Genomic DNA, 22,517 nt, shown 5'->3' with positions numbered 1-22,517 from the left:
CTAATGAAATAGTGATTTCATTGTAGTCTGAGTTGGTGGGTGATTTTAGTATGCATGAGGAATTAGAAGACATAGAATCTAGGCGATGCAGTTGGTGGTCTAGAAATTCAGACAGGAGACTACAAGTGTCACAAACCCTGACTCAGAGTTTAAAACACAAGAGCCAGATGAGATGAACAGCAAAGCTGAGGTGATTCAGAGTCAGCGAAGTAGTAAGTCTCCTTTCCAAGAGCTAGAATTTGAGCCAAAGTTTTGTGGAGCTGTGTTTTGTGTAAGGATTAAATTGGTATCCTTCGTAAGACAGGGTGAGTAGAAGAAAACAAGCAGCTCTGACACTAAATAACACTACATTTATATTTTAAAATCAAAGAACCTCAGGTTCAGAGTGTCTTTAAAGGGCATATTCAATTTCTGCATTATGCAGGACTGACTCCAGGTTAAAAGAAGATCATTGTGAATTGAAGTCCAGAGGAAGGCAAGAAATGACTTTTTAAAAATAAAAACCTTTGACTACATTAAAATAGCTTTTGAGTTATTTTTAAATCCTGCCTTAGGCAAAGAATTTCCAACATCAATAAATATAAAGGACTCAGGTTACCATTTAACATTTTTATCAATAGGATGTGTTAGAGAAATTTCCTTTTGATAAAAAGTTAAGATATTTTCTTAGATATGCTCCTTTCTTCATAGAGTATAACTTACTAATCTCTTAAATACCACAACATTCCCATCAACCCAGGCCATTTTAAAAAACAAATTACATCAGCTGCTCTCTGTAAAAGGGGCAGTTTACTCAAATGTGTGTGTGTGTGTATAGGGAAAGTAAAATAAACAAGTTTCATATATATTTATACAATCAATTTTCTTTAAAGTGGAGGATTATGAAGGAAATGAATGCTTAGTCATATAATATCTTTTTTGTTCTGTATTCAGAACACTAAACAAAGATATAATAGCATTACAGTGGTTGAGTAATTGTAATTATTTGATATTTTCATACACATACTATTCAAAAGTGGAGTATAAAGGAAACCTGAAATGTCTTGGGTTATTATATTATTTCTTATAATAAAGAAGGCTAGACATGCCAGAAAGACCAAGCACTTGATTAGAGGGTTGGCAATTTCAGCCCCATCCCTCAAACTGAGGAGGGTAGTGGAACTGAAGATTAAGTTCAGTCATGTGGTTAATGATTTCATCAATCATTCCTACTTAATGAAACCCAAATAAAATCTTTCTACACTGAAGCTCAGTGGAGGTTCTGCGTTGCTGAACACATTGATGTCCTGGGAGGATGGCATGCCTGGATTCTATAAGCAGAGAAGATGGAAGCTCTGCACCCCCTTCCTCACATGAGACCTTGCCTTATTGATCTCTTCCGTGTGGCTGTTCCTGAGTTGTAATCATTATAATACAATCGTAAGAATAATTAAGTATAGCACTTTCAGTGAGTCCTATGAGTTCAGTGAGTCCTATGAGTCCTATAATTTTGCTAGCAAATTATATAAGTTGAAGGGGTGGGGGCGTCATAAGAATCCTAGAATTTGCAGCCCAATTGGAGAAAAGTGGAAGTAACCTGGGAAACCCAGCTGTGGCTGGAGTCTGGAGTAAGAGCAGTCTTGTTAGAGACCTCAGCCTTTAACTTGCAGGATCTGACACTAACTCTAGGTATTTAGTGTCACAATTGAATTGGATTGCAGGACATCCAGTTGCTGCCAAAGAATTGGTGTCAGAATACATCCACAAATGTTAAATAATAAACTAATTTTTATTTTTTGCAAACAAATATATCTTTGTAGGCATGCCAGCATTTAATTAGTTTGTTATGAAAATAAAATTGCATATAAAGGAATTAACCTTATACTTGGTGTATCATAAGAATGCAACAAATGTTACCATGGGGAGACATGAAGCTCTCAAGTTATTTGTTCAGGTGAATTTAATTTTACTCTTTAAATTAATAAAGAAAGCTGACTCATATCCATGTTTCCATTTGCTGTAGTATTCATAACCATCATGTGAGAAAGATTGCTATGTTTTATAAATGTGATAATTAGCTTCCAAAACAGTCCCAAATGATCCTCACCTTTTTATATTCACTTTCTTACATAGTTCCCCTCCATATCAAATCAAGGCTTTTTTTTTCATGAAAATATTTTTATTTAGTGGCTTTTCATTTAGCAGCAGGATCTTGAGAAAGAAAATCAGGTTGGTAAGTGAGGAATGGGCAGATAATCCTGCCTGCTTGTTTATCTAAACATGTGGACATGATATGCCCAGGATCCCCAGACATCCACACAGACCGGATATGCAACTTTAGTCACTACATCCAGACAGATGTGACCACAGCTTTGAACGGCAACCTTCTACTGATAACAAAGCAGCAATCAATGTTGGAGGATGTTTCCAAGGCACCAAGGGTAGGTCTGTCTCCATGCTGGTGCACGTGTGCGTGTGTGTATGTGTGTGTGTGTGTGTGTTTGTGTAACAGAGAGAATGATCTATGAAGCTGAGAGGGCCAACTCCACAGAGACAGGAGTGGGGAGACAGCAGAGCCTCAGAGAGACCATTTGCTGGAGAAGAGTCGACAGAGGCTACATTGAGCTCAGCTCCCAGGAACAGCAGGTGCTTTAAAGGCTCAGGCAGCAGCTGGGGACTGTGCCATTGCTGTGGTGGGCTTTCACAGGGGACTGCTGTAGCCATGGGCACATCTTTAGCTGGGTCCAGGTATCCATCCAGGCCCTGGGGACAGGGTGAGAATGCTCCTGCCCTGTCCCACAGAGACCTCACTGACCCATGCACTGGCCATGTATAGCCAAAGGTGGCCTGAAAACCCAGGAAAGTGGCCAAGGAAGCAAAATCCAGGTCCAGGACAGAGAAGAGCAGCCCAGCACCAGGGCATCTTCTGGGGGCAGCCAGATCTGCCAGAGAGGTGCACATCCTGAGACCAGCACACAACAAACTGACAGGTCCAGCCTGTGCAGTTTGCCGTGATGACCAGGGTGGCTGCCTCTGCAATGAAGAGCAGCATTCTGCCAGTCAGCAGGAGCCAGTAAGTGGTAGGGATACGGCAGAAGGGGTAAGGTGTGGCTTGTGAAGCATTATAGCTTCTGCCTTTGTCTCTTGGATTACTCACTCTGGGGAAAAGCGACTTTTAGATCATGAACACATTGAATACATTTAAACATTCCATGGGAGGACCAGGAGGGGGAACTGAGTCCTCATGCCAGGAACCTGTAGCAACTCAACAGTCATATGAGCGAACCCGTCACCTTGAAGGCAGATTCTCCAGTCTCAGTCAATCTTCAGATGATGGCAGCCTGAGCCAATACCTTGACTGCAGTCATAAAAAGTCATGGGCCAGACCATCCATCTAAGCCAATTACTGTTTGGGGTAATGTATTAGAGAACAATTCATAACTAACACAGATTGTGATATCAAAAACAACATGGTTCCACTTAAAAAAAGTAAAACTGAAATTAGAAATGTAGAAGTGGCTTTAGGACCAGTCCGTAGCTAGAAGGGGAGCTGGAAAGACCCTGAGGGGAGTGTTCACCAGAGTTTAGAGGATAATGCTGGCAGAAGCCTAATGAAATTGAAGTATTGATAGAGCTAAAAGAAAGGGAAGACAATTTTGGCAGAAAATTTTAGAGTCAACGGGATTCTTGTGATGTAGAGGCAGCAATACTGTTGTTGAAATCAACATAAAAAGTACAAGATATAATTAATGAACAGGTTGATCAAGTTAGGGAGATTTCTACGCAGTGTGGTAGGTGCACACCGGCTTCTTCTTGCTGCTTAGATTAAAATGAGAGAAGAATGATAACCTAAAGGAAAAAAATTGAACATAAAGGCGCTAGAACGTGCTTATTTGAGAATTTCAGGTTCTCCCGATAGCAAGTAAGTCTAATATTAAGAAACAGTTCTCAAAGTTAAGAGGGAGGCTTGTGAAGCATTATAGCTTCTGTCTTTGAGGAAACTGAGTGTGACAGTTTCTAACTATTGTGAGTTTTAGACTAAAAGAAGAAAAAAGAGTAAATGAAGGCAAAGTGATATTTGCAGAAATTCTTCATAGGTCCGAGGAAAGTGCAAAGACCTCACACGAAAGAGTATAAAAAGGTCTCAACAGGAGAAAAAAGAAATACTAGTTTAAGAGGCAGGAAAAAATGCTAATAGCTTCCATGCATTGTTTTACATGTAGAGCTTTATATCAGAATAGCCTAGGGAATTTTAGTTACACTGCTTCAGAAGATGCACTGAAAATCAGATACATAAGATTCTTTGAGGGTTAAGCCTAAACATATTTAAAGTCCCTTCCTGATGATTCTAAAAATTCAAACTTGAAAATAACTGTTTTAGAGACAAACTGTGTATCCTATAAAAATCAAGAATTATACTTCATCAATCATCTATCTAAAATACTGGATGAAAGAAGATAATTATTAAATAAGCCAAAAATTGGGGAAAAAAAAAACTTTGAACATAAGTTTCCATAATAAATCTTATTTTTAACTGAATATATGCATATTTTTCATGTGCACAAGATTCAAATACAACATCACTAGAAACATGCTCTGAAAAAATTGAGAACTACTTTAGTTGAAGTAAAATTAATCTAGGAGGAAACCATTATATGGAGAACAAGACCAAAAAAGACTTTATTTAGATTTGCTTTTTTTCTAAATTGACAAAATGCATATTCAAATTTAAGACAAATTTCAGATTGGGATTTTTAAAAAAGATTTTATTTATTTATTTGAGACAGAGAGCATGAGCAGGGGGGAAGGACTGGACACAGAGCTTAGTTTGAGCGGGGCTCAATCCTAGGACCCTGGGATCATGACTTGAGCCAAAGGCGGATGCTTAACCGAGTCACCCAGGTGCCCCTCAGATTGAGTTTTAAAAAATGTTCAGCAACGTGTTGTCTTAAAGTAACATATCAAGACAAAAGAAAACAGAAAATTTAAGCTTAAAGGGAAATAAATAAGCAGAAGGCAAATATGGAGCAGATACCCCAACTGGACAATTTCATATCAGATTAAATATAATTTAAGACTAAGAATAACCATAAAAGATTAAGAGCAAATAGCTAAAAGAATAATTTACTAAGAATATATTGCATTTCTGATATAGTCTTAATATCTATATGTCAAAATTTGCCAGAAATACAGAAAGAAAGAAATCATTCTAAAATTACAGTTTTGTATCTTGAGAACTAATAAATGTACCTGATTAGAATAATCAAGGCATCAAAAGTTTGATTAGAAAATAAATTAATGAAGAACAGTTCTCCTAACAGAGACATACTATATACAATTGCCTTAGACACATAGCATATAAACATTGACATTAAAAAGAAACATTACGTGGCTCAGTCAGTTGAGCGACTCTTGGTTTTGGCTCAGGTCATGATCTCATGGGTTATGAGATTGAGATCCCTCTGGCTCTGAGCTCAGTGAATAGTCTACTTGAGATTCTCTTCCTCTGCCCCTCACCCCATTCATGCTCTCTCTCTCTCTCTCAAATAAATAAATAAGTAAAATCTTTAAAAAAATAAATAAAAACATTGTATAAAAAACAAAGTCTCAATAAGTCTCACAGAATCATTGTAACCAATGATAACAAAGAAATTAAGCTTATAAACAGAAACATAATAGATCATAAAATATGTTAATGTGTAAATACATTAATCATATTTTTAAATAACTCATGGCTTTAAAGCAAAATATATTAAAAGCAATAAATTCCAAATTTATAGGCTAAATCCAAAGTGACCACTGAAGGATGCTGAGAGGGAGACAGAGAGACAAATACAAATTGATTTTAATATTTTAATCAGAAAAGTATGAAAATAAAGGCAGTAATAGTTCATATAAGAAAAACTAGAAAGGATTAAAATTGTAAATCCAAATAAATAGGGAGAAATAAAATAATAAATATAAAACAGAATAATTTAAAAAATGAAAAATAAATTCCTTACTAAAACAGTTTTTTCCTTTTAAATTCTAATAAATCTTTGGCAATGCTGATCATTAAAAACAAAAGGAACTAATTATGTATCAGAGTTGTTTTTTGCATGGGTTCTTTTGTTGTTTTTGCAAGGATCAGAAATTAACAATGGATGAATTACATATAAAAAACATATTAAACAATAATGGGAGAGTTCATAGAATTTACTTCAAACTCAAAAGAACAAGGCCTGGAAATGGATGGGATAAAGGAGATGCCCACACACATATTAAGGATTCTGTTGCTGTCTACATTAAATCTGGATAGCTCGAATTTGCAGCCCTGTGGTCAGCCCTACCCAGCCAAAACTGCCCAAGCCCTAACACTTCTGACTCTGCAATCTGGGGAATTAATCTGCTGTCTTTACTTCTTTGCCTTTGTGGCTCCTTATTCAAAACCTACAGTTAGTACTTTTGATTAGTGAGTCTTCATTTGGTCATGTTCTCATGCATGACAGACAAGCTTGACTGAAAAAGAAGTACCTGGAATTTTCATTTTCGACAGAAAATGCAGGAGGTTCTGCATCTTTTCTTTTCAACTCTTTTCAACTCTGCATCCATCTTTTCAACTCTTTTCCCCCGAAATCTTATGTGTAACCTTCATTATCTAACAGAAAGTATGTTTCCCAAAGAAATCAATTCAAAATCTCCTCAGTTACTGCGTCTAAAAACAAGTCTTGGATTTTTAGCTAAAGTAAAATCCTTTTCCCATTCTGGGATGATTTCATCTGGATTATCTGCAAACCATAGTCATGTGATATTGTGACTTATAATAAGAAATATATATTTGGTCCTTGTCCCTTTTCCAACACAGAGCTCCTAACATCCTTGGAATTTCTGAAATTTCTGGGAAAGATAAAGGTGTCTTTTGTTATGTTAATGGATACTTTTCAGATTGGAGGCTACCTGCCAGGAGAACCAAAGCGGGGATTAGAAGTTTAGAACTTTCGGTTCCACACCTCTGGAGGGAAAGGGATGTTGAGTCAATCAATCAGCAATGGCCAATGATTGAATCAATCACATCTATGTAATGAAGTAAAAAAAAAAAAAAAAACTACCACCACCAACAAAAAACGAAAAGGACAGGGTTCAATGAGCTTCCAGATTTGCAAACATGCGGAAATTTGGAAAGTGGTGCACCTGGGGAAGGAATGGAAGCTCTGCCCCTTTCCCCCATACCTCCTCTGATGCATCTCTTCTATCTGGCTGCTCCTGTGTGACACATTTTATAATAAACCAGTAATCTAGTAGGTAAAATGTTTCTCTGAATTCCATGAGCTCATATAGCAAATTAATTGAATCCAAGGAAGAGGTCATTAAGCCTTCAATATATAGCCGGTTGGTCAGGAGCCCAGGTGACAACTTGAACGGTTGACTAGCGTCTGAGGGGACTTGGGGGTGGGGGAGGGCAGTCATGTGGTATTGAGCACTTAACCTGTGGAATCTGATGCTATTTCTCTGTGTACAGTGTTAAAATTATAGGACACCCAGCTAGGGTTGGAGAGTTACTTGTTGGATGTGTGAAGAATCCCCCCTTTCCCCAACCCCCCCTTATTGGAATTAGGTGCACAATTGAAAGCCAAAACTGGCAATTTATACACCCCAAAAATATTTTATATAATTCTGTGTATAAAAGCAAAAGGAAAGAAAAGTAAAATTTATTTTAAATATATAAATATATTTTTATTTCACACTTTGGAAGGAAATCTAGTCAGATATCACTGTCTTTGTTTTTATATATTTGTCAAGAGACTCTAATAATTGGTGGCATTAATAATTATTCTCTTTTATCGTCTCTCAGAGCCACTCATGAGTGTAGCCCTAATGCTGCCACATAGCTACACCTCTTCACATCTGGAGTATGCCAGCATATTTACAGAATTTTCTGTAAATCAGGCTTGAATCTTTTTTCTTCCTCCTCGAATAGCTATTCATAGAGGGAACACCCCATGTGACTACACATCAAATGCTGGAAAAGCAGTAGCATCTTAGCAGATGTAAACATGCCGATAGTTAAGCCCGATGGTTTGTGCACCTTCCTTTGGCCTGATCCTTTGTGATGATGTAATCTGTGTGTCCTACTTTGTGGTTTGATGGTAAGAAAGCCCTAGCTTAAAATGAAAACTTGGATTATGTGGTCACCTGAGTTCCCATAATCAGATTTTTGCTTTTTAACTAGAACCAGAAGCAAGAGCATGCCTTAAAAGCAGAGCCACAAATTGTCATAGAGGGCAAGATTTTACTCAAAACCAAAATCCAAACTGGATTTTAAGTAGGAATGCTCTAAGGATCCTTGCTTTTAAAGACTTAAAATCTTTACTGCTGGAACTAGTATTTGTAATCCCCAATCTGTCCCTCTCTGCCCCCACCCACAGAACAGGATAAGCTTTTGGTTTAAACTTTGGTAGAGATGGAGTTTTGGATTCTTCTTGGCTCTTCACTTAATAATAGCCCTTACTCTAATGACTGGAGTTGCTCAATATATTCTTACTTTCTTAATCCCACCGCCTTTCAAATAGCTCCCTTGTTCTGCTCTTTACAACAAAACTTCTTGCAAGAGTTGTCTGCATTCACCATTCCCAATAACATTTTCTTCCATTTTCTCTTCAACTCACTTTAAGGGAAAAAAATTAAAAGGTAAATTTCAGGATTGGGAAATAATTACAGACAAGCATCTCAAAAATTGTATCACATTTCTCAGATATTAAAATCTGACATTCAATGAATTTTATCAATTGCAAAGTTTGATTCCTACATGCAAGTAGATACATATACATATCTCCTGCATATCTCCTGTAAGGGAATTTACTGTAATCATTTTGTTGTGGTCAGCTTTGCTTTTAGTAGGGCAAATTAATAAGGTCTACAAAACAAAGCTTACAAAGTAAACAAGAAAAGTGACAACTCTTAACAAGCATTTACTAGTAGCCAGACTCTGTGCTAAACACATCAATATAATTGTAAAAATAATTGAGGTAGTAAATGCGTTATTTACATTTAGGTTTTAAAATGAGAAAATTGAAGTTTTAAAAAGGTTAAGAAATTTTCCACAGATCACCCATTTAGGAGATGGTAGAGCCAGCCAAGCTTCCAATCCAAAAAAATTACCTTCAGAACCTCCAAAATTAGTCACAGTATTATGTTGCCTCCCATAAATCAAGTCAGCATAGTTGCAGATACTGTGAACCAACCTGGAAAACCTTTGCGAACAGAGAGCCGTGAGCATTTAACAAAGTGAAAAGGGAGCATTTCCAGTTGAATGAGTGAGGGACAACGATTTTCATGGTTCATTTGATAATAATCCTCGCTGATTTAATTATCTCCTCCCTGATCATTTATTTTTTCCATCATGTTTTCACTAGAAGAGTGATCTTGGATGAATAAACCATTTTGTCAATAGGATGTACCAAAGACAAAAGATTTAGTTGTTCTAGAAGTAGTGAATTTATTAGGATGTTCACTTTTATCGAAGCTTGTCTTCAGTTAAATACATGCAAAATTGGGTCCACAGATACTCTTTATAATCATTTCATTTGTGAGTTAGTGAATCTATCAAAAACATTTATGCATGCAATGTTCAGTGTTCGATATTATGCATTCACTTAATTGTTTTATTTCACCCAATTTGTCATAATCTCATAAGAAGTAGAAGACATTAGCCTCTATTCTATTTAGAAGAATTAGAAATGTTAATATATAATTATAATGTAGTGTGATGAGTGTCATAAAAGAATAAACAAAATTAAATAAGTAACTAAATATACCTGCTGGAGAACAGAATGTAGGCCAGTAATCTTTTCTCAAATAAATTGGCACCTTACCTATCAGTTTTCCCATTACCTCCCACTTGGCCAGGAATTCAACTGATAAAAATAAAACATCAGGAATTCAACTGATAAAAATAAATATAGGAAATGTTCCAGAACCATTGGGCAAATAAGAGTTTAAAAAATTGCATTTGTTATTAATCCTGACTTATTTTCTCTGACTCATTTATGAAGCTTCAGCAAGATAAGTTACACTTAATTCTGTTCATGAAATTCAGGTGGAAAAATGGACAGAAAAAAAGTTAATTTTGAGTGTCTGGATGACTTTATTAAGATAAGCATCTTATCCTTTTTGGTGGACAACCTGGAAAAATATATGAATTTTTAAGTCTGAAGGGAAAAGGCATTTTAAGGGGTAGGTAATTTTGGTTTCTTTGTAGAATGAGATAATCAAGATATTGTTTTGTTGTTGTTGTTAAAGCTAAATAGTGATTTGGTAGAAGCCAAGTGAAGTAATTAGTATAGGTTCTCTTTAAACTAATGAAGTTATAGGATAATGGTCTTTTTGTGAAAGAAGTCCCTTGAGTGATATCTAAAAGCATTTGACTGAAAATATGTACTACGTAATTTATCTATTTATGCTAATTTATTCCAACATATGTCAAATATAGAGGTTGTTTCTGATTAGTTTGCATTATAATTATCTGATTTGTATAGACGTTAGAAGATTTTACAGATAAGTTTCTGATTAAACACACTGATATATATGGAAAGAAATTGCAGTTTATTTTCATGCAGTTTAAAAAAGTATAATAATACTTATAAAAATATTACTAAATAATTGAATAAAACTTATTTGAGGATATATATATTACACTCTTACCATGAAATATTATCTTTTTAAAATATGATGGACTAATAGTTTAAAGAATAAATCAATATTGGTTTTACTTTATAATTTTGATCATTAGCAACAATAAAATATCTTTTTCCTTTTATTGGCCATTTGTTGTTCTTTCAAGAATTTATATATTTTATGAATTATTTTGTTGGGGTAACAGAGGGATATTTAATTAATCATATCTCCTGAGGTCATTAATGATACTTTTTTTAGTATTTGTTATAAATATTTTGATACACTTTAGCATTTTACCACTTTTGCCATTTTAACTATCTATATGATGCTTAATCTAGAGATGTTTTTACTTTACATTGTTCACCCATCAGTTTTTAGTTTGGAGTATTTTTTAACCCTTAAAAAAGTAATTTCTTATTCTACAGTCTGTTAAATTTCCACTAATAGTATCATTTCTACTTTCAAAATTTATTTTTTTTATTTTATATTTTATACTAAATATTTTTCTTATTTTTTTAAAGATTTTATTTATTTATTTGAGAGAGAGAGAGTGAGAAAGAGACAGCATGAAAGGGGAGGAGGGCCAGAGGGAGAAGCAGACTCCCCACTGAGCAGGCAGTCCCACATGGGGCTCCATCCTGAAACACCAGGATCATGACCTGAGCAGAAGGCAGAGGCTCAACCCTGAGCCACCCAGGGGCTCCATATTTTATATTAAATATTTAATTGATTGTAATTTGTGACCAGCATAGTGAGGACACCAACGTAAGGGTTTTCAAGATCTATCTTTAATTTTAATACCTTACAAATATTTCCTCTCTTTTCTCCAGTCCACTGTCCCTACCTTAGTTCTTTCTGATATCATTTCTCATTGTTAACTTGCTAACTGCTCTCTTGCGGCTCTGTTTGCACACGTGTTCATTTTTCACACTGTCAAACGTTATCAACTTCTAAAAAAAGCATACCAGATCATTTAATTCCTCAGCAAAAATGTAACACCACCGTTGGTTCTCCATCGGCTAAAGAATCAATATCTGAAAGTGCAAAGCCCTTAACGTGGAAGGTAAGGTCCTTCACAATCTGACTGCTAGATTACTTTTCTGGAGATTATTATTTAATATTTGTACACTGTATAACAATAGTGACATATATAATATCACTCTTAAATATGCAATGCCATCTCATGTTTTTGGACATAGTCTTTCCTCTGCTTAAAATGTCTACTTTTTCCCAAGTATAGCTTATTCTTCTGCTTGAAAAAGGCTACTCACCTTTCAAACCCAATACCATATCACTTCTTTTGTTAAAACAAATAGCACCAATGCTATTTTTCTAAATCCCTAAACAGTACCTAATCTCATTTTAAGATGTCAACTAAAATATCTCTGGCCTCTATTAAGTTGACACATTCTTTCTTCTTGAATGTAGATACTGGTTAACTGATTTTGTAGAAAAAAAATATTAGCCTATATTTAAAACCTAAGTTTCTCAGAAACAAAGATTGCAATTTCTTTTTTTTCTAATGTTTTATTTATTTATTCATGAAAGTGAAAGAGAAAGAGAGAGAGGCAGAGGGAGAAGCAGTCTCCCCGCCTAGCAAGCACACCAATGCCGGACTCAATCCCAGGATCCTGGGATCATGATCTGAGCTGAAGGCAGACACTTAACCATCTGAGCCACCCAGGCACCCAAGGATTGCAGTTTCTCATGAAAATTCTATACCTCAAGAACGTACTTAGGCCCATGTCCCCACTCAATTTCTCTTTATATGTTGATAGGCAGACAACATCTTCATATGCTTATTTTCTTTGTAATGTTTTATTTGCCTGGATATTCTGAAAACACTGCAAAATCAACAGGCGCAAAACTGAATTCAGTAATTTTAAATCTCCAACTACTCTTCTTTTTTGTACTTGACCTCATGGATGACAAAATCATTTACTATTAGACACCCAATCTTGAAGCCTTGAAAGTTAGTTATATTTGACCCATTTTCCCTCCCTCTCACCTTAAATATCACAGTTAATCACCAAATCTTGACATTTTCTCCAGCAGTATCCTCCTAATTGGTTGTCCTGCTTTTAGTCCTACACTGTTACATAATTTTCCTCTGAGTAAACCAGAATTGCTTTTCTAAATGACTTACATGACCAGTTCTTGTTAATCCTACAGTGGTTCTTGTACCAGGTCCTTCCCATCTGGATGTTCCCGGTGCTCAGCACAACACCTGTCATATCAGAGGAGTTTGCAAGGGGCGCTGGAGGTATATTTAGTTATCAGAAAAGTGCAGTGCAGGAGTGTAATTGGATAAGACAAACATTTTATGAAGATCAAGAACTAGCATGGACTGTGGGGACCTCTGAAAAAATTTGTCTATTAAAAAGACAAAACTCATGGCAAGCAATCATCTAAAAGTCTTCTCTCATTGATATATTTGGTGAAGATTTAGAATCACATTCCCAGCCAGTTGCCAAAGCTACAGGTGCATATTTTTGATCAAAGAAATGCTTTCTCTCTTAAGGTCTGGATCCAAATTAATTTTTGTTTAGTGATGTTACCATCTCTTGCCAAATATGGTATGATTTAAATTTTTATTAGGTTGCTAAATTTTATTTAGGTTGCTAAAATGATACAATAGTTTGTGTGGTGGATTTTTAAAATCTATAACTCAATATATTCTATGTAACACAGCTGTTGTTAGAATACATTTTTAAATGTTAATAATTTTTTTCCTTTTATTTTCTTATATTGTATTTTATTTGTGCCATTTAGCAATATTCATAGGCCAATCACAGATAATATTAAGTTAAATTTGAAGTCTCCACAGGAAAAGCATTTTAAAGTGCTATTTGGGGGAATTACTTCAAATACCCTTTGTTTCTTTCTCTAGTTCTTTTATGTTTAAAAATATGATAATAGCTAATGGATGAAAATTGTAGCTTAGTTTATGAGTCCCAGCAACTCACTGTGACCCCCTTCATCTCTCTTTGATCCTTAAGAATGGCAAATCTAGTTAAATTAAACTCATTTCATTTGTTTGACTTAACCTTTCTTCTTTGGTATATAGATCTTGTTTAAATACTTAAATATATTCTTCAATTTGGACTCAAGATAAAGCTTGCAGTATTGCATTTTGCTTGTAATTATGAATTCATGCAATTTAAAGATCTGTGTTATAAACATTATTACTTGAAAACTTTCCTCTAGGCTCATGTGAGGGTTTGTATTTGCTTTTCCCTTCAGATTTAATAGATTATTGTCCAGCAAACCACAAGCTTAGAAAAAAAAATACCAAGCCAAAGTTATGATGAACTATTTTTGTTTTTGTTTTTTTCTTTTTCCAAACTACCCTATTTTGCTGTGAAGATGTATCCATACGAAGCAAAGCTGCCTTGTCAATGAGAAAATCCTTAATAGGGCTGACCTTTGGCTTGTGGAGGGCCCAAACTGAAATCTAACAAGTTACTTTTAATTAGTTAAGATGTCATTTCAAAAAAAAAAGTGAAACAAAGTCATAATTCTGGTAGATGTTTTCTTCAATCAGGATTTGGGAAAAGCTGGAAGGAGCCAATGCTGTCAAGCTTTAATGACTTCTTGAGCCTGAGTGACAACACATTTCATTATAAGTAGGTCAAGGTTAGTTTGTCACTCCATAGCAGCACAAATATACGCTACAATCCCTAGAACATATATCAGAATGAAATCAGAAAAGCGAAGGAGAAAGGATTAATGTTATAAATTCATTTCTGTTTCCCCATCAACAATTTATAAAATTGGCAGAAGTAGTGTTGTAAACTGAAAAATATAAAGCAAAATAATAAGATATTCACAATTTATATATTTCTATAAATGCTATTTAAACAAATCATTAAATTGACAAACTCAGATAATGTACATATTATTTTAGTTTCTCAACTGTGGAAGACATCTTAATAAGGTTATAGGTTATCAGTAAATTTTATTATTTTGTCAATGAATATATTTATTAAGGAAGAAAGTTTAAAACTGTGGGGTTTCAAATTGATTAAAAAACAGCTAGTTTGTTTTTATTATATAGTAATTTTATTGCTATAGTAGTTTTCATGGCTATGGAATTCGCTACCCACTTTTTTGTCCCTACTAAATTTCTCCTTGACTGAAGACCAGGAAGGTAATAATTAAATTTGTCTTTATCTGGCTGTTCCTCAAAACTACCCCTCAAGCTCATTCTTGTTCAGCTTTGTTTTCTCCTAAGTATTTTTTAGCAACTACAGGAAAATAATATCTACTAACAAAAATAAACAGTTGTAATAAACTGTATATATACATAAGAATATATACACACACATTATATACACCCATATGTAACAGTCCAAGAAAACCAAAATAGAAATAAAGGTAAATCAACATGGATTCCATTCAGTTTTTGACTTTATACCTGCAGTGACATTGCTTTATTTTCAGCTTGTTCTTGTGGCCCTTTTAATTAAAAAAAAAAAGTAAATGTAATTTATAGTCTCTCAGGAAAACACAAAGATGTTGAAAGAAAAGTAATGATCCACAGTCAAGCCACTGTAAATATTTTGTTTTGTCTAGTATTTCTCATACACTTCCACTGGAACCTGAAAATCCCTTTGGTGTCAATTTGCCCACACCTGGGTGGCAATCTTATAGGTAAATTCAGCTTTCTGTAACTCTTCAGAGAATTGAGTTTATTTTATTTGGGTTTGAGGTGTACTATAATCCAAACGGTATTAAGAAATGAAGTAATTCAAACTGCATTGGTTTTAGATGTGTGCTAATAAATAGTGTATCCCCACTGATCTTATTTCTAGCTTTAGGCCAACACCATCTGTGCTTAATTCATAGTTACCCAGTGCATTATTTGAGTACATTATTAAAGAAATGCTTATCCTAAATAAAATAGTTAGATGTCTCCTAAGAGAATCGAAACTTCTGGCCATTCCTTTGCCAGTAGGAGGTTTACTTTCAATCCTAACTGCAGGAGCTCAGTTACTCCTAAGCTTCATCATCATAAACATAGCTATGTCTAATTTATCTTATTAAAAAAAATTGTTACTTTATGTCAACAAAGATTAGTGACATACAGTTGAATGTAACATGCTTTTTTTTATTTTATTGCAAAATAATCTGGCATAATAATAAATAATCTGTTTTACACACAATGTCAGTCTAGTTTCAGGTGTACAACATAGTAACTTTTGGTTGCTCTCTTTAAAGACGAACTGCTGGGCGCCTGGGTGGCTCAGTTGGTTAAGCGACTGCCTTCGGCTCAGGTCATGATCCTGGAGTCCCGGGATCGAGTCCCGCATCGGGCTCCCTGCTCAGTGGGGAGTCTGCTTTTCCCTCTGACCCTCTTCCCTCTCACCCTCTTCCCTCTCGTGCTCTCTATCTCTCATTCTCTCTCTCAAATAAATAAATAAAATCTTAAAAATAAATAAATAAATAAAGACGAACTGCCACTGATTTGTTTAAAGCACCGATGTGCCCTGTGCAGTTTTAAGTGTTTCATAAACATTGATTAATCTTTCTAAAAATACTGTGGTAATTATTATTATATTCATGAAATACGAATATATACATATACGACAAAAGTGGAAATAATGTGTTGTTTGTTGGTCACTTTTCCATCCTTTCTGACTTTGGAATTGACTCCCTATATAATCCCAGGACCACCCAAATATTAATATTGACTATTAGAGAGAAAGAGAGGGAACCATAAGAGTTTTTTCTTATGTTTAATAGCAAAAAGAAATGAAAGGAAAAATATATGGAGACACTGGCTTTTGAGATTTTATCTAAGACTGTTCACCAGCTTTTTATAAAAGTCAAATCCAGTCTTCATTTATCTGATGTTCAGTATTGGAACAAATTTTTATTTCTTGTTTCATAAAATTGTTCATTTTTGTTGTAGGATATTTTAAAGTTTCAAACCATATTTTCTCCAGGTAATTAACTATAGAGGTGCCAAATATTGTATTTATATTAATAATTATCTAGAAAATAATGTAATTGTAACATGTCTCTATAATTCTTAAACATTGTTTGTTTCCCAAAAATTATTAGTAAAAAGCACAAGTAGACTTGATTTGCAGTCCATTCAAATCACTATTCTGTGATTTTCATTTCCTTTGGATAAGACGTGGCGATGACTCCATTTTGCATTTTATGAAAACTACCTGATTATCAAAAATAGAAAAATCAATTCTTAAACATGGAATTTATGTACAATTTTTCCCAACATTTTCTTTATTTCAAAGTTCAAAATAAAACAATGAAATCTCCAAACTAAAAACTGATTAATTTCACAGTATTCTTACACTATGTAGGCTTATGACCTTTCACTTTTAAAATAACTTAATGGCTTTTAAAATTACATAATGTAAGATTTCTTTCTATTAAAGTTCTGGAATTAGGCCACCTAGCTGAAAGCAGTGCCACAGCTCAGAATTTTATAGGCATAGAAAAGGCACTTAATAGATTTTTAAAAATATTTTATACAAACTTCTTTTAGGCAAGTGAACATGGCTATCTAATCTCTCCCTTTCTTGCTGATGCTAAAAAGCTGTGTTCCCAGACCAGAATTTTTTAAAGACTCAGAAGTTCTACTTTTTTTTTTTTTTGGCTTTATTCTACAGTCTTCAAAAGTCTGTTGACTACTAATTTAGGTAGTCTTCATATAGCTATACATTTCCCTTATTTTTTGGTTTATCTTTATCACATTACATCAGTAAATTTCATTTTAATAAAAATAATCTCCTTTTCTAAGATAAATTTATAACAAATGAAGAAATAAAATTATTAGCCAAGAACATTATTTTATAAAACCATTTTTATTTAAATATTAATTGATAAACATGTTATGCTTGAAAAAAGTTTTTTTTCTTTTTTTTAAGATTTATTTATTTATTTATTTGACAGAGAGAGAGAGAAAAAGCAGGGGGAGTGGGAGAGGGAGAAGCAGGCTCTCTGCTGAGCCCATAGACTGACATGGAGCCCCATCCCAGGACCCTGGGATCATGACCTGAGCTGAAGGCAGATGCTTAACCGACTGAGCCACCCAAGGAACCCCTAAAATAGCTTTTTCTAGAACTTTTTATCTTCTTAATTATCCACTTAGAAATAATTCACACATGCAAGCTGACCAGGACACATATGTACATTTACTTACATATATACACAAACATACATTTTCCAAACAAAAATTTTACCACAAATTTACTACTTTTTATCAGGTCAATCATTTTTTTTTCTCTAATTAAGAGTTTGTTATTTTCTTAGTAGAGTCTTTCTAACCAAATAGTTGCTTTTTTTTTAAGGCTTTTTTTTTAAATTTATTTGACAGAGAGAGACACAGGGAGAGAGGGAACACAAGCAGGGGGAGTGGGAGCCTGCTTCTCAGCAGGCTTCCCGCAGAGCAGGGAGCCCAATGCAGGGCTTGATCCCAGGACCCTGGGATCATGACGGGAGCCGAAGACAGATGCCTAACGACTGAGCCACCGAGGCACCCCACCAAATAGTTGCTTTTTAAACTTTGGAAGCTTTGAATGCAAAGCTTTACCTATCAGTTTATTAAGTTTTTTTTCAGTATATTAAATGTTTGAAAAATTACAGAGTTACTGTTTACCAAAACTCTTGAACAGGAAAAAAAAATTCTCTTTGCCTTACAAGAGAACAAACACAGACACACTTTTAAAATACACTTATTCATGTCCAAAATAATAATTTGAGAATAGCACATTTATTTACAATTTAAAGCTGTTTATACTCTTATTTGACATTTCTTTCTGAAATTGGATTTAAGAATCTATAGATATTCAAACTGACATGTGGAAGACTATTGGTTCATTTGTCTCCTTCTTTGTCTTTTTTTTTTTTAGTATAATTCAACAGGGTTTATTTATAAAGAGATTATTTACAAAAATGTGAGCTGGAGGGAAAGGAACCAGAAGGGATGGTGCAGGGTTAAAACAGAGGAGGTGTCCAAACAGAAGAGTGATGAAGCAAGGCAAAGCTGACTTTTGCTCTCTCACCATGTAGGAATCATGTGTTGGCCTGCAGTGAAAGAGTAAACCTTACTCTTTTTCCACCATATGATCTCCTGTAGGAGCTCTTCGTTGACCAAACACAGACCACAGGGCACAAGAGTACACATTAGCTTCCCCAACAAAGAGCATAGTGGAGAAGATCATGGACTAGATCTGGACAATCAAATGGAAGTTGTTTGGCACAGGTGGCTTCTTTAGATCATCAGTTAAAATGTTCAATAATGCAGGGCCAAGAATGATATTCTTTGGCACAACCACTAAAAACCATTCCAGCTACACATATATTCAGTGCCTAAATGCTAGAGAACAACCTCAGTGATTTGGAAGATTCATCAAAATAAATGTAACAGCAATTATTTCATTTAGCCTTAAAAATATAGGGCTATGAAGTTTAATGATTTTATATTGCTAAAAAACCCACATCTTTTTTGAAACATAATAGCAATAGATATTAATTGCCTTAGGCACTTGAAAAACATATTTTCCCACATGCTATTGTTATTTTTTTATCATCCCATATAGTTTAGTTTATTAAGTAACACTTCTTAAATTATAAAGAATCAAAATTCCTTCGATTCAGACAGCTCTCATCATAAAAACCTGACTGTAACCCTCAAAGTGGATTAGCCTCTGAATGCAAGGAATGCCCTACTTATATTTAAACTTAATGAACTGTCTTCTTTACTAGGTAACCAGTCCAAAGACTTGATATGCTGTAGCAGTAATCAGGATCTTCTCTTCCCCAGGGAAATGGATTTTGTCATCGTGATGGTTAATTTTATGTGTCAACTTGGCTAGGCTACGGTGCCCTTTTTTTTTTTTTTTTTGGTCAAACACCACTCTAGATATTGCTGTGAAGGTATTTTTAAAATGTGATTAACATTTAAATCAGTAGACTTTGGGTAAAGCAAATTACCTTCCAAAATATGTGTAGGTTGAGGGTCTTAAAAGAAAAGACTAAGGTCCCTGGAGGAAAAAGGAATTCTGCCTCCAGAGCAACATCAAATTTCCCCTGGGTCTTCAGCCTATCAGCTTCCCTGGGGATTTTGGACCTGCCAGCCCACACAATCACATGAGTCAATTGCTTAAGATAAATCTTTCTCCTCATGTGTATATAGTTCTGTTTTCCTTGGAGAACCGTGACTAATATGATCTTTATATTGCTAAAATACTAAAAACCTACTTGGGTACTCAGATTCAGAAAACAGGGGTTGATACTGCCAGTGGGACCTTTAGGAAATGTTTTCACGTGATGGCCTAAATGACAAGTGAACACATTTTTTGGTGCTGCCAGGCTGCATTCTGACAAAAAAAAAAAAAAATTATGTGAAGACCTTTAATTTCTCTGAGCCTTAATTATACCAAGTGTAAAATAACTGAGTTGATATGCTAAAAATGAAATAAAGGGCAATGATCAAAACTCCTGTTTTCCCACAAAATGATCAACAAAATAAAATTATTTTACATTATTTTGTTTGGAAAATGCAAATTTTAAATTAATAGACACATAAATAATTTATAATTTTTACCATATATTAACATAAAAAACAATCTTTATAATTCTCTTTTTGTTTGGTCAGTATGGTATCACAAAACTTTTTGTATCAGGGATATGACAGAATAAGAAGTAATAGTTTAGATTCTGAAATATGAAAAGAAAAAATACAATTAAGGTACATACATGTTTTTCACAAAAACTAGCAGTGATGGAAACAACTAAAAGGCACACTACTGATTTTAATGAAACATGCATATTTATTTGGTTTTTAGGCACTGTTTTGCATGTCATTTTGGCTACTAAGTTAGCCCTTGCTATAACTATAATACAGAAGTTTTACAGTGTTATATTCTTCAATAAAATGAATGGATATATCAGATCTTTATGATCCTTTAGTTCTGAAATCAAATGTATTTCAGTTTTTGACAAAAATATGAAGGCTGGGTTTTCCTTTCTTTAAAAAATATATATTCCTCTTTCCACTTTAATCTTGCTGCTTGAAAGGCAGAGTTGTACCATCATTTCAAGAAGGATTCAGTAAATCGGGGCACCTGGGTGGCTCAGTCGTTAAGCGTCTGACTTCGGCTCAGGTATGATCCCAGGCTCCTGGGATCGAGCCTCCACATCGGGCTCCTTGCTCCGTGGGAAGCCTGCTTCTCCCTCTATCAGTCCCCCTGCTTGTGTTCCCTCTCTCGCTATGTCTCTCTCTGTCAAATAAATAAATAAAATCTTTAAAAAAAAAAAAGGATTCAGTAAATCAATGACTGAATTTTTCTTTTATAGAGTGGTAAACAAATTTTTATAAAACATTAAGATTAAGTCCTCAAATGTTTCTCTGGAGCATTTAATTTTCTCATTTTAATGTTGTGCAGTCATTTATTTTGAGCTGTGAATGACAATGAGAGATGGCTTGTCACAATCGGTTGTCTATTGCATCTGAAATATGAAATAAAATTAACTAAGAAGATTGTACTTAATGAAATTTTCAGGAAAAGCAAGATAGGTTTCATTAGTTGTTTCCCAGTTGAATTTTTTGTGTGAAGTACTCTAGTTCATAGATTCTTGTGGTTTTTGGAATAAACAAAATTAAAACAACAAATGGACTTTCTAATTCTCTTCAACACCATGGTAAGTTAAGCCTCTCTATTGGTACTTGTCTACTTTTATATTACTTTTTAAATTTTTGTTTAATTTCTATTTTGTTAATTACATTAGATTTTGAGCCTGGTCCACTGTTAGGTTCAAATTCTCCATATAATAACATTCTAAGCTTTATGTTCAGATATTTTATAGACAATATTGATAGACTCAGCTCATCATTTTTGTTTCTGAATATCATATGAATTCTTGTGTTTGCATCCCATCTAGAATCTTGTCATCTGAAAATGTGATAACCTTTACCTACAAGGCTTCTATGAATTACTGATAACACAAATAATTGGCTTCATGGTATATTTTTAAAGATATGCTTTCATGTAGGCTGTCATCAACTACTAAATCCTTTAGAATTTGCATGATTCAATTTTCATGTAGTCCTTAACCCCAAGTTTTTCATGGATAGTCTTGATGAAAATTAAATACTATGTTTTTAGCATTCCTTATGCAGCAGGCATTAGCCACAATAATTTTTTTCTCAAAGAAACTATCATTTTACATTATTTTTCCTCCATAATGCTTCCAAGGGTTTCACATTATTATTTTTTATCAAGACCATATGTCTAGGGTTGTAACATTTAATTTTTCATGTCTGTAAATTTTGGAAGTATTTGACCACTGTCATCTTCAAACCCTCTTTTTTTTCCCAAAATTATACTATGTTTTAAGCTTCACCTACATTTCTTACAAATAACAATCTTGCTCAGAAAGTTAGAATTATTTCAAGAACTCAAGGGCTCCTGTTTCTATCTCCTTTCAAATCCGCCGCCCAGTGAGAAATTTTAAGATCAATTATGCCATTGGAATAGGAACTCAGAATGAACATTCCTTTTAGTCCTTATAAGGTTGTGTAGTCCTTATAGCCCAGGCTCCTCATCTGCCCTAACAGGTCATCATTAAAAAATTGACAATATTGAAAAATAGACACAATACCAATATTTAACTTTGGAAATTTGATTTTCATTATTTTTACATGTTAAACAAAGACCTCCTGATTTCTCTCACATCTTTTAATCAACCTCTCTATATTAATTTTTTACATGTTTACTTCATATAGCAAGTCAAAGGACTCAAGTGCCTTTTGAGGGCAGAAACTGACTCATTCACCTTCATCATGAGCACAATAGGAGAAAAAAATAGTTGCTCTCACCTTATTGTCTACTTATATTATTGACTCTATCATC

Source organism: Eumetopias jubatus, unplaced genomic scaffold, assembly GCF_037043125.1.
Source record: "Eumetopias jubatus isolate StellerSeaLion01/CBP00866 unplaced genomic scaffold, mEumJub1_p1.0 scaffold_3, whole genome shotgun sequence".
Classification (NCBI taxonomy): domain Eukaryota; kingdom Metazoa; phylum Chordata; class Mammalia; order Carnivora; family Otariidae; genus Eumetopias; species Eumetopias jubatus.
The sequence above is the reverse complement of the archived record's forward strand: the minus strand, read 5'-3'. Positions refer to the sequence as shown.